The sequence below is a fragment of the Podarcis erhardii genome (assembly GCF_964252035.2).
Source record: "Podarcis erhardii genome assembly, chromosome: 3".
Taxonomy (NCBI): Eukaryota; Metazoa; Chordata; class Lepidosauria; order Squamata; family Lacertidae; genus Podarcis; species Podarcis erhardii.
Window position 1 is genome coordinate 124096626 of NC_138507.1, and position 17909 is coordinate 124114534.

At 53.0% G+C, this 17909-nt stretch overlaps 1 protein-coding gene across 2 annotated transcripts in view; it reads left to right on the forward strand.

Annotated features, from left to right (window-relative positions):
* Window positions 1-7539: 7539 nt before the first annotated feature.
* DPYSL5 (dihydropyrimidinase like 5) overlaps window positions 7540-17909 on the forward strand; it is a 36732-nt gene continuing 26362 nt past the window's right edge. For both annotated transcript variants that reach the window (XM_081854766.1, XM_081854767.1), the window contains exon 1: window positions 7540-7618. The gene's annotated coding sequence lies outside the window, so the exon portion shown is untranslated. The remainder of the gene's footprint in view (window positions 7619-17909) is intronic.

The window sequence follows — 17909 nt, forward strand, 5'->3', positions numbered from 1 at the left end:
GGATTAGAAAAAGATGAGGCAGAGTGGGTCATTTGTGCAGCCTCTGAAGGGGCTTGCTTTCACTTACTTAGGCAGAGATGTTCCCTGCTTATTTTGGGCAGTTTCTGCCCTATCCACAGTTTAAATCAATTTATTATTTGCCAGTGCTGTGCATATATGCGGTTGTGTGCAAGTCAAATGCACGTAAGAGGGGAGACTCCTGAACTTGGAATATTTTCTGCTAAAAGGGGACAGTACACAGAGTGGCTAAGAATAAGAAAAAAATATATATGCAGCAACCACCACACTACTATTCAATGTGCCACTGAAGAATATGAGCTCTTTCTTCAACAGCCATGGGGTTGGGCTTGGCAGATACACTGCGGATGGGCAGGGGGAGCTGGCACAGCCTCAGGAGCAGGGCACTCTGCATTGGGGTCCCTGAGTGGGAAAAGGAAGGGGGTGCCCCTGCTTTCACTGGGCTGGGTCCCAGGTACTGCGAAGGGGAGAGGCTTACAGGGGGTGGGACACCCAAGAACTGCTGCAGAAGAGGTCTTGCCAGCCAGCATCTAAGACCCAAGTTCTAGGGTTCTGGGTGCCCTGCCAGATGAGACCAAAGAGGGCCCCGTCCAGCCCAGCATCCTCACCCCATCATGAGACTCACAAGCAGAGCTCCAAGGCGACGGGTAGCTGGATGAAGGGCAGGTTTCCAAGGGCAGAAAGCTCCATAGCTGGGGGAAAACAACCACCTAAAACATTTGTGGTCTCTACGGGGCATGCAAACACCTTTGTACTGAGGCAGACCTGGAGATCTGCTGGGCATCAGCTATTGACAGCTTCACAAGGCACAGTCTGCACCAGATGAAGCAGACTCCAACCCATGGCTTCAAGTTACACGAAAGGAGATTCCAAGTAGATGCCAGGAAGAACTTTATGACAGTTAAGAGCTGCTCAGCAGTGGAACAGATGCCCTCAGAGGTGGTGGCCTCTCCTTCTCTGGAGCTTTTTAAGCAGAGGTTGGATAGCCATCTGCCTTGCATGCTTTAGTTGAGATTCCTGCAGTGCAGGAGGTTGGACTAGATGACCCTTGAGGTCCTTTCCATGATTCTAGTCTGAGCCGTCCCACACTGAGAGAGTCCTGAGGTCAGACTGAATGCTGTTGCTGTCGGCCTGGGTAGACCCCAGAATTCAGTGCCTGAAGGGGCAAATCCCCATTGCAACCCAGGCCCCTCTTCCAGCTAGGAGGCTGAGCCTTGAGAGGGTCTGCTTCTTTTAATCCTCTGCTGGTGCAGCTGAAAGAGGAGCACCTCTGAGTAATCCAACTTGGGGCTCAGCAGGCAGGACCTTCCCCAGGCCGCCCAGGCCTGAAAAGCAGCCAAACCATTCGCTGTCCAAGGTACCAGCCAGGAGAAAAAATCTCCTGTGGAAAGCAAGCAAATAATCCAATGCAGAGCTTCAGGCTCTCCCTCCATCGCTCTTGCTGCATTCACCACTTGATTCTAAAATACTTTAAACAGATTAAAATGAGCTGAACTTGCTAGGCATCTGGGTAGGCCGGGTGTGGGCCTGCGCTTCCGGTCTGCAAATAAAAACATCCTGAAGATCCCAGGCCACAGAGAGGTTAGGCTGGCCTCAACTAGAGCCAGGGCCTTTTCGGCCGCAGCTCCAATCTGGTGGAATGCTCTGTCACAAGAGACCAGGGCTCTGCGGGACTTGACATCTTTCCGCAGGGCCTGCAAAACAGAGCTGTTCCACCAGGCCTTTGGTCAGGGCGCAGCCTGACCCCCCTCCTCTGGCAATTTGCATAGAATTTTGCTTATTGCTTGCCATAAAATTGATTTTAATTAATTTTTATAATGAAATGTTTTTAGAATCATTGGATTATTTTGATTGTTGTTAGCCGCCCTGAGCCCAGCTTCGCCTGGGGAGGGCGGGATATAAATAAAATTTATTATTATTATTATTATTTCTACTGAAGGAGTGTTGGGAAACGGACTACAAAAGTCACGGTTTCTTCGAAAGACATCACGACAAACAGGACTGATATTAGCAACTGAATCCCTGAGATTATTCTTACTGACTCTCTAGCCCACCGCTGACTAGTTGACAAAGATCTGCAGAGCCCACATTCAAAACTCTTGTGTGTATCAGCTGCCGCCTTCTCCTGGACGGCGAGGAATGTGGAGCGTTCCCTGACTCTCAGACGACAGCAAGGCAAGGCGAGCATGCCATGAGCTCAGCCGCTGGGCGCACACTGGCAATGCCCAGTCCAGAAAGCTCTAATGGAGATAAACCACACCAACCCCTGAACTCCCATTTGCACCTGCCTCTAAGTCACCAAACGCTGGGCAGTCTGGCCGCCTCACTGCCCAGAAGGAATGGTGTCTGACTGCAAGGCCCAAAACATCTTGGCCTTCAAACAACGGCAAGAAAGGGAGGAAAGGACTGGCTAGGAGACTAGTACATCCCCTCCAGCCATAGTTTCTCTGTTAATCCCAGGGGCGTTAATTTAAAATGGAACTGCAGCGTGGTCTATGACCCAGGAGGTGGTGCCCTGGCGTCAGAATCGACGCCTAACATTTCAGTGCTGCCATGCTATCTTTGAGACACCTTCCTGAGCCTCACCCTTTTCCTCTCCGGAGGCTGCATTCCCCAACCCCGTTCCCTGCCCCATAAGCTCATCTCTGGCACCAGCTGCCCGGCCCAGTCAATATGATGCCCCAAAGTGCCCCAAGCAGTTATTTCCTTTTTATTCCTTAAGCTTAAATTCTGATTATCGTTCCTCTTACTGGCCCCTGCACCTTCCTCCTCTCGGGCATTCCTGGCTACGGTTCTCCTCCTTGCACACTCATGATACCGCGCACAACCACCTCAGCTCTGTGCTCTGCTGCATACATTATTATTTATTTTAACAGATTGTTAGCCTGCCTGCCTTAAAAATAGTTCAAGACCGCTGTCAACATTGCTAGGAAATCTGTCATCAAAATTAAATTATGATTCTGTGAGAAGGGAAAACCAGGGAGCAGAAAGAGCCACCCTTTGACACCGCTGCAACCATGTCCGTTAGACAAGCCATACTAGGCTCCCAGCATCATCATAAGGCAAAGAAACCCCATTTTCTGAAACTCATAAATTCACCCCCAAAAAAGCCAAATAAATGATTTTATTTCATTCCAGAAGGTAATAAAATTGTGATCCGGGGATGGAACCTGACTCATGACGTGAATGGAACAGGGATGTCATAATGCTCAAGACGTACTTTGGATACCCATCCCAATTGCCCTCACGTACTTTGGATACCCATCCCAATTGCTAAACTGTGGGTGTTAGCAGTCCCGGCAAAGGGACCCGACTAAGGTGTTACCAGAATCACAATACCCAGCTGGAAAGCCCATCCCCAGAGGGAAATGAGAACAAATAAATGAGAACAATGAGAAAAAATAATGAGAACAAATAAACGGTGTTAACCAAGTTGTAAGGACAAAAGGACACATACTTTCTTCTGCCAGCGTGAGACAGATGTTGGCACAATGCATGACTGACTGATGATGTCACACGTGCACAACATGCACTGGCACTCTAGGCTCATCAGCCGGGTTGTGCCAGAGTGCCCGAGTTTCAGCCCTCTAGTGCGACCCTGCAGATGAGCACAGTGCGCCTTCCCTTCGGACAGAAAGACACTCTGGACCTGTCAGCAGCGTTGTGCCGTGCCAGAGATGCAGCCCTTTGGCACAGCCCTGCTCACAAGCCCAGAGCACCTTTCTATCCAGAGGAGAAGGCACATTGCGCTGGAGGGCTGGATCTGTGGCATGACTGCGCTGATGAACCCAGAGCGCCGGTGCTCCATATGGCGTCGCACACGTGTGACAACACTGATGAGCTGGATGCCACTGTCCAAAAAGGGAAGAGACACCCAGAGAAGTAGAACAGCGCATTGTGTTGCTGACACTTACAGATCATCTTCTTTGGCGATCCCTCGTAGCCAATTAAGATTGTCTTCCATGAACACCGTCTTAACAGTGAGTCCATAAGTGACTATGGAGGCCAGTTCTGGATCCACACGTCCTTCCACAGTGGGGACATTGGTTTCTGGGCGGGAGTTAATCACGGTGTGGATTTGCCAAGCGTGCCTTCCTCTTAGCACATTTCTCCCTTGCGTCCTGAGTTTGAGTGTCTTCTAAGTCCATGGTACCTTTGGTAAAGGCTGTTCTCTCATTGGAGCACTCGCAGGCCAGTGTTTCCCAGTTGTCAGTGGTTATACTACATTAAAAAAAAAAAAAATTGCCTTGAGACTGTCTTTAAACCTCTTTTGTTGACCACCAGCATTACACCTTCCATTTTAAGTTCGGAATCTACCGGCCTTTCTGAAAGCTGACCTAACAGAGATTTGCCACTGGACCTGCAAGCCTGTGAGCCAATCGAGAGCAAGATCAGTTGGGAGCATGAAAGGCAGAGGAATCCTTCTGCCATGGCAGTAGAGGAGGAGGGCCCAATCCCTGAGATCCGGCGTTGATCATTTCCAGGAGGCCATGGGCTTTGCCTGCCAAAGCACAGAGCCTTCAGCAGAGCCGCAGCTTTGGTAGCTACAGATTCCCATCAGGTAAGCGGAGTGGTGCTGGACCAGTTCAGAGGCACCGGTGGTGGGAATGTGGATGACCTCTACAGTTAAAGTGTTGCCAGAGCAGACCAAACTGCAGAGCAGGCTGTGTTGTACAGGGCGATTCTGATAGTCTGTGGGCTTCTTCCTTCGCAGGTCAGACCCGTGTAGCTGCATGTCTGCAGCTGTGTGAGATGCCTTGGGGACCTGTGAGTCAAAAGACACGATAGGAATGTAAAGAAAGTGATCCTTGACCTTGAATGTGCCCAGGGCTCATCTTTAAAAGCACTTTTTAAAAGACAGTAGTATTTTTAAAAGACAAGTCATCTGTTCACGGCAATAGAGGAAAAGCATGGATATTTTTAATATTCGAAATCCCTTTAAAAGGCTGTAAGTTACTGTGTTCCTCTCTGATAGTCTCTTGTTCTGTAAATTCAGTACACCAGACTCAGAGGTCAGGGACAAGGCAACCCACCTAGTTCTCATGGCTCTCTTAGCAAGACCACTGTGGAGGTGTCTCCAAAGAAGATCACCGACCTCGGGGTCCGCTTCTCCTTTGGGAAGACCTCTCCCCTCCTGATGGGAAGGAGACCCTGGTTCAGACAGTCTTCCCACGGCTTCTCCCTCTCCTGCCCCCGACTCAGCCCCCCATGTGCCGCCTGTCTGTCCATCCGTCTGTCTGCCTGCCTGCCTGCCTGCCTGCCTTCCCCAGAGGCTCCACCGGCTCTTCCTCTGGCCAGAGACCAGATTCTCCTCAGAGAGGCTCCAACCAGAGCCACTTCTCCCTCAGTCCAGGCCTCTCCAGATCCCTATTTCTGCCCCTCTCCAAAGGAGCCCTGTCTCACTTTAAGGCCCTCTTTGGGGAAGCTTCACTTTTCAGGGTTGACATTTTATTACGGAAGCCGCCCAGAGTGGCTGGGGGAAGCCAGCCAGATGGGAGGGATATAAATGATTTAAGAATTATTATTATTATTATTATTATTAGCACTTTCCCTTATCAGAAATTGCTCCTTTTATTTTCCCTCCCAAAGTGATGGCTCCGCCCCCCTCTGGCTGGCTGGGGAGCCAATCAGAGAGAGGCTCCAGCCCCCTGGTGGCATTCCAGAGGATCTACATCCCTGACTCTGGTCTGGCTCTGCTGTCAATCATAGCATCCCTCGGACAAGGGCTGCTGCGACTGATATACCGGGTATGTGCAAACCAGCTAGAGCTCCAGGACAGAGGGAGGTGTGTTTTCTCAAAAGTTCCTCCCCAAATCACAGTGGCAGAAGAGGATGCCAGAAGCAGAAGGCAGCTTTCAGCCCAGCAGAACCCAACCTCAGCTGCCCACGCTCAGGGGAAGAGGTGCCTATGCCCACTTGCTAATTTCTGCTTGCCAAGCTCCAAATACAGAGCAAGGAAGCTGTGCTTATAATGATTATTCATTATTGTATCTAATTTCAATTATAAATATGCAGCTATTAGTGGTCAAGAGGGAAGTGTGGGGAGACCCAAGAAGTGGGGAATGGGAGCTCCGAAAGGAACAGAGAAATCCCCTAATTTGGGGCATGGGCGCATGGCTGCCACAGGTTCTGTGAGGAAGCCAGAGAGTGGGACAGTGTGGCAGTCATGAAAAAGCAAATCCCAGGCTAGGGATAGTTTGGAAAGGAATTGAAAATTAAACTGCCAATATCATGCCATTATAGACATCTATTGCATTTGGAATATTGTGTGCCGTTCTGGTCTCCTCACCTCAAAGAGGATATTGTAGAGCTGGACAAAGTCCAGAAAAGGGCCACCAAAATGATCAAGGGGATGGAGACAGTGATTCCCCTGTGAAGGAAGGCCGCAGGGTTTGGGACTTTTTAGTCTAGAGAAAAGGCACATAAGAGGGGAGTCTCTCAGCCCCACTCACCTCACAGAGTGTTTGTTGTGGGGGAGGAAGGGAAAGGAGAATGTGAGCCGCTTTGAGACTCCTTAAAGGGAGTGAAAGGCGGGATATCAAATCCAAACTCCTCCTCCTCCTCTTATTCACATGGCACATAGTTAAACTATGGAGAATGTTCCTGCAAGAGGCAGGGATGGCCACCAGTTGGGATGGCTCTAAAAGAGGACTGGACAAAGTAATGGCAGTTGTTGTTGTTTAGTCGTTTAGTCATGTCCGCCTCTTTGTGACCCCCTGGACCAGAGCACGCCAGGCCCTCCTGTCTTCCACTGCCTCCCGCAGTTTGGTCAGACTCATGCTGGTAGCCTTGAGAACCCTGTCCCACCATCTCGTCCTCCATCGTCCCCTTCTCCTTGTGCCCTCCATCTTTCCCAACATCAGGGTCTTTTCCAGGGAGTCTTCTCTTCTCCTGAGGTGGCCAAAGTCTTGGAGCCTCAGCTTCAGGATCTGTCCTTCCAGGGAGCCCTCAGGGCCAGTGAGCACTCCGTAATGGCGGAGGAGAGGGCTGTTGATGGCTGTGCTGGAAACCACTGGAGAGTGAAAGTGGCCTTGTCCTGGAATCCTCCTGTCGACTTTCCCTGGGGGGCTTCTGGTTGGTCACTGCGAGGATGCTGGACAATAGGCAGAGATTGGGCCTGATCCAGCAGCTGGGCTGTCCTAATGGAACCTCCAGCTCCAGAGGCAGTCTACCTGCAGGCGCAGCTTGCGCGGGGTTATTTGGCGACGGGATGCTGCGTGAGATGGTGGCTACGACAGGCGGCCCCTGCGGTCCAAAACCTCGGCCCCCCCCCCGGCTGTCCCCGCCCCCCCGGCCTGGCCTGGAGGCCCACCCCGAAACAAAGCGGCCCGCGAGGCTTGGCCCGGGTCCCCGGAGCGAGCAGGCCCCGTCGCCATGGCGACGCCAGGATGGAGGCGGCCGCGCCCTGGTCCCTCGGCCCCGCCCCTCGCGGGGACCCGCCGGCGCGGCGATTGGCCCGGGCGGCGAGGGGCGGGCGGGCGGGCGCGAGCTGGCCCCGCCCCCTGGCTGGCGCGCGCGCGCGCGGCGAGGGAAGCAGGTGAGGCGGCGGCGGCGGCGGCGGCGGCGCGGACGGGGAGGAGGGCGGCGCCGAGGAGAGCCGGTGAGGGGGGGGGAGAAGCAGCGCGGCCCGGGACCCCGGGGGGGGGCGCCTCCCGCCCGCCTTGTCCGCAGCCCCCCCCCGCCGGGCCTCGCCCCCCCGGGCCCCTCGCGGCCGGGCTTTGTGCTGCTCCGGGGGGCGGGGGCGGGGGCGGCGGGGCCTTTGTCTGGGGTGGGCGCTGCCCCGGCCCGGGGGGAGGGAGGGAGGGAGAGGCGGGTCCGGCCCTTCGGCGGGGGGGGGGGGGGCGCGCCGGCGACGCCGCTGACAATGGCCGGGGCTGGGCGCTTTGTGCTGCTCCGGCCGGGCTGGGCGATGGGGAAACTGAGGCACGGCAAGAGCGGAGGCGGCGGCGGCATGGCTCTCTCCCTGCAGGCGGTGGCTCTCTTGGAGGGGGGGAGGCGCAAGACCCGGGCAGGGCCCCTCGATCCCCCCCCCCAAAAAAAAGCATGGGGCTGGGGGGGTCACAGACTCCGGGGGCCACCTGGGGCCGACCAGCATCTTGGAGTCCGAGATGGAGATCTGAGCAGCAGAGGCATCCCCTGCCCCCCTCGGGGACTTGCCCCACCGCCTTGCCCCATTGCAGCGGCCCCAAAGGCTGACCCAGTTGCCTCGCCCCCCGCCCCCCCCCGTAGGCCCCTGAGGGACCCACCCAGCATCCCCACCAGAGTCAGGAGTAATCTCCTCGGAGCAAGGATTATGGTCTGATGGAGGAGTCACGCCAGTTCACCCCACCCGCCTGGTCCCCACCCAGACACTCAATCTGCCTGCCCCACCCCACCCCACCCCACCCCACCCCACAGAAGGGGGATCAATGGCACCCACAGCAGCTGCCGCCGCCGCCGCCACTGCTGCCTGTGTCATACCTGCCTCCTTTTAACGGGGAGGAACAATCAGAGTCTTGCTGCCGCTCCATGGGGGGGTGGGGGGGGCACGGCCTGCGTGGTGGTGTGATATTGATTACTCTGAAGATGTTGGTGTCTCAACAGAAAGCACCACCCTCTTCCTTTGCTTTCTCTGGACCCCAGGCTCCCCTCCTGCCTAGGGCTGGGGGGGGGCACTTCCGCACTTTGCGGTTGGTGCAGCTTTGTTTTGTGTTGGATTGGTTCGCGTCCAGAAGGCACCCCAGGCTTGCAAAGGTTGACCCTGCCCCTGTGGCAGAGGGGCGTGTGCATGGGTGCATCTTGCGCCCCCATCTCCTTGCTGGCTATGAGCCGTTGCCTGTGAACTGCAAGTAGCTTCTGTCTGGCCTGAGAAGGAGGATCTCGGCAGCTGCAGAAGTAGGAACCACGGAATTTGGTGGGATTTGTTTCCTTGCAAGTCCACTGGATGCTGTGAAGTCTGATGCTGGCATCCATGTGTGCCATGGGGGGCGGGGCAGATGCCCCCCAGTGTACCCTTCCTCAGTTTCCCCCTCTGGGAGTGAGCCTATGGGGAGCATGCAGGCAGTGGGCTGCAAAGCAGGGGAGAGATGCCTCATAGTTCTGACACCTTGTCTTAACCTCTGGCTGCTTCATCAAAGAAAAAGCTGTAGGCAGATCCTGCTGTTTTTGTTCTGGTTGTTATTATTATTATTATTTCTTAGTAGTTAGAGATTTGATTGAAGTAAAGCAAGCAAATGAATCCAATGGAAATAATAGAAATAGAAAAAGCCTCACGGTAAATCCGGGAGAGACTTAAAATTAGGTTGGCAAAGTACTTGAAGACCATTAGGAAAGCCAAATTTCAGGTAGTGTTGTGGAGGGGGAGTCCGGGCTGTCTGCATTTGTTGAGCTATAAGATAAAAACCCACCAAGCAGCACCAAATCTGGGTCCTCTGAGCCTTTGGCAACGCATAATTTATGAGTTAATTTTTCGGCTAATGCTAAATGCCATGTAGCTTTTGTCAGAAAAAAACCCAGTGTGTCTATTTCCCACCCATGCTTTGAGGCTTGCGAATGATGCTCGGGAACTGGAAACACTTTTCTGTGCCGCTCGGAATCCATCCAAGGTATAGGCAACAGTGCCGCCTCTACCCAGCTTTCTCTCCTGTAGGGCTGGCCAAAGGACCATCCCATCACAAGGGTATGAAGAAGGTCAGAAGGTCTGCTGGGAAGTGGTGTCCCTGTTGGCACCCCAGCCCAGGGCTCTGCTGGGGGTCCTGGCCCTCCCTCCGTGTTGCTTGGCGATGGGACCGGGACAGTAGCTGCCTGTCAGAAGCAAACAAAACCTTGAGTCAGGTTGGCCTGTGCTGGGGGAGGGGTGCCGGAGCAGCAAACAATGACTGATTGGCCGCCAGCTTCCACACTCTGGGGAAAATACAATGCTTCTCTGTGTGGAAGGCCCCCTGCAAAATAAACGCAGGCCAGGGAGCCCCCCCCCCCCCGCAGTAGCAGTGCAAAAGGCTGAAGACAGGAGGGGTGTGGAGAAGCCTTTTTCTGGTGGGAAGCAGCGCTCGAGATTTGCCAGGCGCGCTTTGCCACCGACGTGGGTCCAGTTGCGACTAAGTGGAGATTTCTGGGCATCAGGTTGGCGACCACAGTTTAAAAACCTCTGCCTTAGTCCATAGTTATTTCCATTTCCACTGTGAGTGTGTTTCTTCTTCTTGCATACTGAGACAAGTGCATTGTTGTAAGAACAAGCTGCCGTCAAGCAATGTAGTTGAGGTCATAGAATTGTAGAATTGTAGCACTGGAGATGGACCCCACAGGTCGTCTAGTCCAACCGTCTAGCAAACAGACTCAGGGGCTGCGCTCTGAGGCCGCCCTCCCTGATAGATGGGGATGGAATGAACATTCACTTCCTGCTGGGACTCGAGAGCCCAACCTCTCGCCCAGGGATCTTGAATCCACCCAAGTATTGCTTATTGCTTGTAACAAGCAATTATTCTGTGCATTCTGCGGCCTTTAAGACAAAGGCTGTCCATGACGGTCAGCGGTCTGGTTGGATGGTGGAGGGGCGGCTGCCGTGAGCCAGTGTCCTAAACTTCTATGCCCTGCCTCTTTGCAACCAGGATGTGGCGTCAGCTTCTGCTCGCTTTTGCCTGCACTTCTACCTTCTGATTTCTCTTAGATGTTTCTGGGAATGCTAGGCAGATGCCGGCTAAGGAGGGCTGAGAATGCCTTTCCCGGGTGAAGCTTTTAACACGCCATTGACTTAGTTTCGCCCCCATTGTTTTATAGCTGCCATCGCCAACCTGTGCCTTCCAGATGATTTGTGCTGCTGCTCCCGGGGGCTGATGGGAGTTGGAGTCCAAGCGTCTGGTTCCTCGTCATACTGGGGAAAAGTGACAAGTGGGGTGCTGCAGGGTTCTGTCCTGGGCCCGTTGTTGTTCAAGGTCTTTATAAATGACTTGGATGAAGGAATTGAGGGGGTCCTCATCCAATTTGCAGATGACACCAAACTGGGAGTGGTAGCTAATGCCGCAGAAAGCAGAATCAGAATTCAAAATGACCTTATCAGATAGAAGACCTGGGCCCAAACTAACAAAATGAACTTAAACAGGGACAAATGTCAGGTTCTCTGCACTTAGGAAGGAAGAACCAGCTGCACTGGGACACTTGGCTTATTAGTAGGACGCTTGAAAAGGAGCTTGGGGTCTTAGCAGACCCCAAGCTTAACACAAGCCAAGCGTGTGATGATGATGATTTTTTATTTAATTTATATGCCGCCCTATATTTCTTATACCCTGCCTACCTGACTGTGTTGCCCCAGCCACTCTGGGCAGCTTCCAACAAAAATACAGGAAAAAACAACATCAAACATTAAAAGCTCCCCAAAACAGAACTTCCTTCAGATGTTTGCAAAAAATGATATAGCTGTTCAATTCGTTGACATTTTCCAGGAGGGTGTTGTGCAGGGTGGGTGAGACTATCGAAAAGTCCTTCTGCCTGGTTACTTCTCGCAGTGAGGGAACCACAATAAGGTCCTGGGAGTTGGACTTTAGTGTCCAGGCTGAACGATGTGGGTGGAAATGCTCCTTCAGCAAAAAAGAAAGAAAGGAAAAGCTAATGCTATTCCAGGCTGCATCAACAGAAGTCTCGTGTCCAGATCACGGAAAGTAATATTCCCACTCTGTTCTGCCTTGGTCAGGCCACACCTGGAATACTGTGTCCAGTTCTGAGTGCTGTAATTTCAAAAAGTTGTTGACAAGCTGGAACGTATGCAGAGGAGGGTGACCAAGAAGATCAAGCCTTATGAGGAATGATTGAAGGAGTCTGGAAAAAAGACTGAGAGAAGATATGAGAGCCATCTTCAGATATCTCAAAAGGCTGTCACATGGAAGAGGGAACAAGCTTTTTTTTTTCTAGTTCCAGAGGGTAGAATCAATGGATTCAAGTTCCAAGAAAGGAGATTCTGACGAAACATCAGGAAGAACTGTTGGACAGTGGAATGGACTCCTTTGTGAGGTGGTGGACTCTCCTTCACTGGAGATTTTAAAGCAGAGGTTGGCTGGCCAAGTTGGCAAAGACTGCCTTGTGGGACCATCATCAGCACATCAGATGGTTTTAATGTATCCTGTTTTTGCCTCTTTTCTCAGTATAAAAATAGAGAGCTGCCAGAGGTTGATTTTTAGACTGTTTATCTGCTTGGAAGTGTAACATGCTCCTTTGATCATTCTATTCCTCTACAGTTCTTCAATTTTCAAAGCATCATGAAATACGGATGGTTGAAAAAACCTGGATCAGTGTGGGGAGCAAATGAAAAGTGTGGCATCTTTGAGAATTTCTGTTTTGTTGTACTTTGGTGCATTGCTTGTGAGCACTTGGGGCTGAGAAGGGCATGTGTCTTCTTCCACTTTCTGCAGGGTGTGTGCATGTGCTACAACTGGAAGGTCTGAACTCTGGGCTGTGAGCGTAGCATTTAGGCTTACAGGTTGGAATTGGCCAAAGAGGCTGGGAAAGGTGGGCTGATCCCTCTTCTCCCTTGAGCCTGACGCCCTTGGAGCTTTCATTGGTGCAAGGATGGGACTAGGTCCTCTTTGGGGCACTTGGAGCCTGTTGATGCTCCTGAGGATTTGATACTACTGAGCTCCCGGTGCATGGATGGGTCATTGGTCCAGGTGCCACCTGTGCAGCATCAGGGTCTTCTGAGGCTCCCTACTGGAGCCCTGGAGGGGGAGGCTCACTGTCATGGTTCTTTGGTCCAGATTCCCCTTGGACTGCGGCTTCCCTTAGTACTAGGAAATGAGGGGCCCAGTGACACCATAGCTTGTTTCCTGCACCACAGCAATGGATCCAAATGAAAAGAAAGGAGATTATGAGTAAACATTAGGAAGAACTTTCTGATAGCGGAGCGGATAACTTCAGAAGGTGGTGGACTCTCCTTCCTTGAAGGGTTTGAAACAGAGGCAGGGTGGCCATCTCTCAGGGATTCTGTGATTCCTGCATTTCAGGGGGTTGGACTAGATGACCCTTTGGGGGGTCCCTTCAACTCTACAATTCTATGATTCCACGAAGAAGCTCTTTGGCTGGGCAGGGTGTTGGCAGTTGGGGTCTCTCACCCCAGCCCAGGGGCTTGAACTTCAGCCTCTGATGTCTGTAGCTTCCTAATTGCCAGGTGAGTGAGGTGTGTCCTCAGGTGTGTTCAGACCTTCTCCATGAGGAGTTGCATCTTGGCTTTTGGGTGAAGCTTGGGTCTGGAGGACCTGCCCAATGGACTGCTGGTCTTCCATATTTGGCTTGAGTGGAGGTCAGGGTGACTGGTGGGGGCTGGAGGCTCTTTGGCCTCCATAGCCCCTCTTTTTGAGGCTATGCCCCCCTTCCTCTTGCCCTGAGGTGGTGGCAACTAGAATATCAAGTGTGGGTGGTCTGGACTCTGGTCCCGAAAGGCACCTTCCCTCCAGTCCAAACAAACCATCCCTGCACACGGATCTGCTGGTGCTCAAGCAGCCCTCTTCTCCTTGAGAAACAGCATCCCCCTCATGCTTCCCAGCTCTCTGGTGTTTGGGGCAGGGGAGCAACTGGGGATTGTGCCAAGGGCCTTCTGTGTCGAGTAGGGGTGCTCAGCCGCTGATCTGCGGCTCCCCTCTTAATGCCCTGGTCTTCTCTGGCAAGGCCTTTGCCTCATTGACAAATGAATCCAGGGACCTGCAGGTCTTGCTTTAGCTCAGGGTTGGGATTCTGGACTCTGAGTAGCAGCTCCAAGTCATAATCTGAAGTAGCAAAAAATACTGTGTGGGAAAGATCAGTCAATCATTGGAAATACAAATTCCCACTTTTTATTAAAGCCGCAAATAACACTGCAGGAACGTAAAGACCAACAGATTAATTACGGCATCAGCTTTTGTGGACTGATGCCATCGTAAATTTGCTAGTTTTCAAGGTGCCTCAGCACTGCGGGGAAGGTGGGTGGGAAGAAGGGCAAAGACTCTGTCTATCCAGCCTCTCAGCCAAAGGCTGCCTTTAATTTATTGAAACAATAAGATCATACGAACTCCAGGCCATCATTCCGTTCAGCTTTGTTGTTTTCTTCTGAGACATCTCATGAAATCAGAAGAATTACCCGCTGAAGGGGTTTTCCTCCTGCTCCTTCCTCTTTTCCTCTCCACAGGTACCAGGGAAAGGTGATCTTCTGCCTGCCCTTCAGACGGACGAGTGAGGCTCCTGTCTCCTTCAATAGGTTTCCATGTTCAGGCTGACCTTTGCCCACCAGGTGCCCCCTGGGCACTTTGGACAAGAACTCCCATAATAGCCGTGCTTGCTGGGGCTGGCGGGAATTTGGAGGAAACCTGGTTGACTTCAACACAGTTCCAGGTGACCAGAGCTGGGTGAGAGTGGTGGTGTTGAGGGGCTGATTCCACTCCCTTTCCCAACCAAGACACTTCTGTCTGTAGCCCAGTCTGGTGGGTGGGGGACGTCCCCCTGGGAGGTTGGTCTTGAGATTCCCAGCAGGAGGGATCTGTGCTGTCACTTTTCCTGTTGAGGGTGCCACACCCTGGGCTGGGCACCTGAGCTGGCACAGACCCTGATGAGACATAGGCAGCAGCCATAGTTCCATCTAGCCCGGTGTTGTCCACACTGACCGGCAGAGGCTGTTCAGGATTTCAGGCAGAGAATTTCTGGCAGACACTCGGCTAGAGCCACTCTTCCTTTGCTGCATGCAGCAGCAGCCACTCTCACGCAACAAAGGAAGAGTGGCTCTAGCCGAGTGTCAGAATGCCAGAAGGGTCAGCAGGGAGATGCGGCTAAAGCACATCTTTTCCTGGAGGGGAGGGATTCTTTGCGTATCTTGGGGGGGGGGGTATTACCCCTTGCAAGGGGCTAGTGTCTTCTCCAAGATAGGACCATCTTTGCCTTTGGTGCTTCAGCTGACTTGGGTCTCCTCCAACCTTTTTGACACTGAAGAAGTTGTGATGTTTGGTGGGATATTATCATGCATCCCCCTAAGCTATTCTCCTCCAAGAAAAACACAGGACTTGGGTTCCAGGGTGCTTATCATCTTCATTGTATTTTTCTGGACGCGTTTTTCCAGGTTGTCCAGGTCTTCCTTAAAATGTGGCCCCCAGAATTGCCACAGGCCTGTCCAGGAGAGAGTGGGACTGTTGCTTCTGTGATCTGGACGTTGTGCTCCTGCTAAGGACACTTGAGAAGCTGCATTAGCTTTTCTCTTGCAGCTGAATCACACTGGTGGCCCCAGTCCAGGTTAAGATCCGCTCAACACGCCCCCCCCCTTGCACATGAGGTGCTGCCAAGTCAGATCTCTCCCATGCATTTGATTTGGCTTTGAACCTAAACGCAGCGCTTCACATTTGTCTCTGGTGCATTTGGCCTTGTTGGTTTTGGGCCAGGAGTCCCTAGTCCAGAGGGAACTCTAAACTGGAAAGAGGGATGCATTGCTCTGGAATCCCAGCTGATTAAATGTTGCCGCCAACCAAGCAAGCAGAATTAGAGACTTGCTAGCAGACAAGAGTGGGAGAGGCCCAGAGCACCCAGGCGCACGCAGCTCCGAGTCGCTGGCTGTGAGCTCATCCAGGCCGCCGGGATCCTGCTGGGGCTCCTTCAGCATCTCCATCACAGCCTCTCCTCCCTGCCAGGGGGGGGGGGGGGAGACGGACTTGCGTAACCTCCCCCTTTCTCGTCAGCGGCCTCCTCCTCCTGCGCCACTGTGTCAGCCAAGGTGTGGCTGAAGATGCTGAACTTGTTTCCTGCTTGGCAGGGGATTGGACTCGATGGCCTTTGTGGTCTCTTCCAACTCTAGGATTCTATGATTCTAACTGGCTGTGGCGCAGCGAGAGCGTCCTGAGCATGGAGGCACTGCTGGACCGCCTTGTCGGCCTCTGGCCCAAGTGACACGCAGCTGCAGAAGGAGACGCTCATCTCAGGCTTCCTCAAGTGGGAATGAACCTCCTGACCCAGAGTCAGCACCCACCATTCCACTGATCCTCCATTTCTGATTATTCCTCGCGGTTCCCTCTTGCCCTTGCTTCCAGGGTGGTGAAGTCTGCCCTTCAACCTTCACCATTAAACCGGCTATGCCTAAATGGGGGCCGTTGCCTATCTATGAGTTGCCTCGAGTTTTTATAACTGGCTGGTCAGGTGGCTGGGAAGCCTCCCCCCAAAGTAGAAATGTGAAAGCCTGAAGAAAAATTGGGGGAAGGTTTTCTCCAAAATAAGTGAGGGGGAGGGTAACAGAAAAAATTGGGGACATGGTCACATTTCCCCAGTGTTTTCTGAGGCCTTCATATCTCTACCTGAAAGCCTTGGACAGCAACAGAAAAGAGCAGAAGCGTTTTTAGATAGAAAACTCCATGTGCCATGGTCTGAATAACAACAACAACAACAATTTTTTAAAAAATACCCCATACATTTATACCCCATCACATGACCCAGCAGCCTAGGCAAAGATATGAGGGGAGGAGTTGAGCAGAAGCAGCTCTTGGGGCTACTCTCTGTTCCAGGGTCGGCTGGGTCCCTTTTGCGGGGGGGGGGGGTCATGCTTTTGAATGCCAGCTGCTGGAAACCACGGGGGGGGGGTGATGTTGCTCTTGCACTTGAGTCCTGCTTGGGGGCGTCTGGTTGGCCACTGTGAGGGCAGGGGGGTGGGCTTTGGCCTGATCCGGCAGGCGGACAGGCTCCTCTCAGGTTCTCCATGTTCCGTAATGGCTGCTAGAAATGTGCCGATCTCTAAAGGATCCGCTGCCGTTGTGTGCTGTGCCATGCGAGGCGCTTGCCTGCCTCTGGATCCTCAGATGTCTCCCTGTAATGACTCTCGGCTTCAGCAGGCTGTCAGCGCTCCCTGCAAGGACTTCAAAACAAAGAACGGAGGGGGGGGGTGTCTCAGGCACTCCTCCGATGTGTCATTGCTTGGCATCTGCACCAGCCCCCGCTTGCTCATTAAGCTTTCCCCCAGCGTTCCTTGTTAAAAGGGACCTGCTTTCGTCTGTGCTGCAGCAGTGCACCAGGCAGCCTTGGGAAAGAGTTGGGGGTCTTGGCAAGTGGTGGGGGTCCCAGGCTCTCCACAGGAGTGTCTGCGTGTGCCTGTGGCCCCAGGGTGCTCTTGTGTCTGATCTTGCTTTCCCTCCTCTCTCTGGGCAGCTGCACCGCCCTGGCTCCTGTGTGTCCTTTTGAGGCAAGACGGAGGGGGGAGCCTCTGTTCCCCCCGCTGCGTGTCCTGAGGAGGAGTTGGGGGCTGCCGGCAGCCTTGTTGAGAAACTGGTGGGAGGTGATGTCCTGCAGGAACACAATTCATGGACAGCCTAATCCCAGAGGGGCCCCAAAAGCAACTTTAGGGTCTATGTGACCCACTTTGGGTGGCACAACTGAAAGTGAGTATTTTGTTGTTGTGTATATTTCACAAATCCCAAAATTTGAGAGTCAGTAGCACAGATGTTGTAAAGGTGTGGGGATCTCTTGTGGAGCATCCGCATTGAAGAACAGAACAGTGGTTAGCCACACCCAGCGTTTGAAACTTGCCAGGTGCATTTTGCACCTGGCTATCGGTCCCTTGCAACCAAGTGAAGATGCCCGGGCGCCATTATGGTGTCCGACGTCTCCACTACCTGGAGGTGCCTGCCTGGGGATCCCTGGATCTTGCCTGTTTTCACACTAGCAATGCATTTTATCTGCACAATCAGAATGGATTTCAGGAACTAAGAAGACGTTTTGAAAACTAGAAGCTTCAAGCCGCCTAGCCCCCAAATGGCAACTATCTGAGCTTCTAATGCTGCCCAGAAAGGTCCCCCATGACAGTTCAGGGCTCCAAAAATGTTGGTCTGCCACTGGTTGGGGGACATCTTTGCCCCATGTGTCTAGTATGCACGCCTGCTAGGCAGGGACCCCCGCCCTTGCCGGTTCTGGTGGGGCTGCAGCTGACGGGA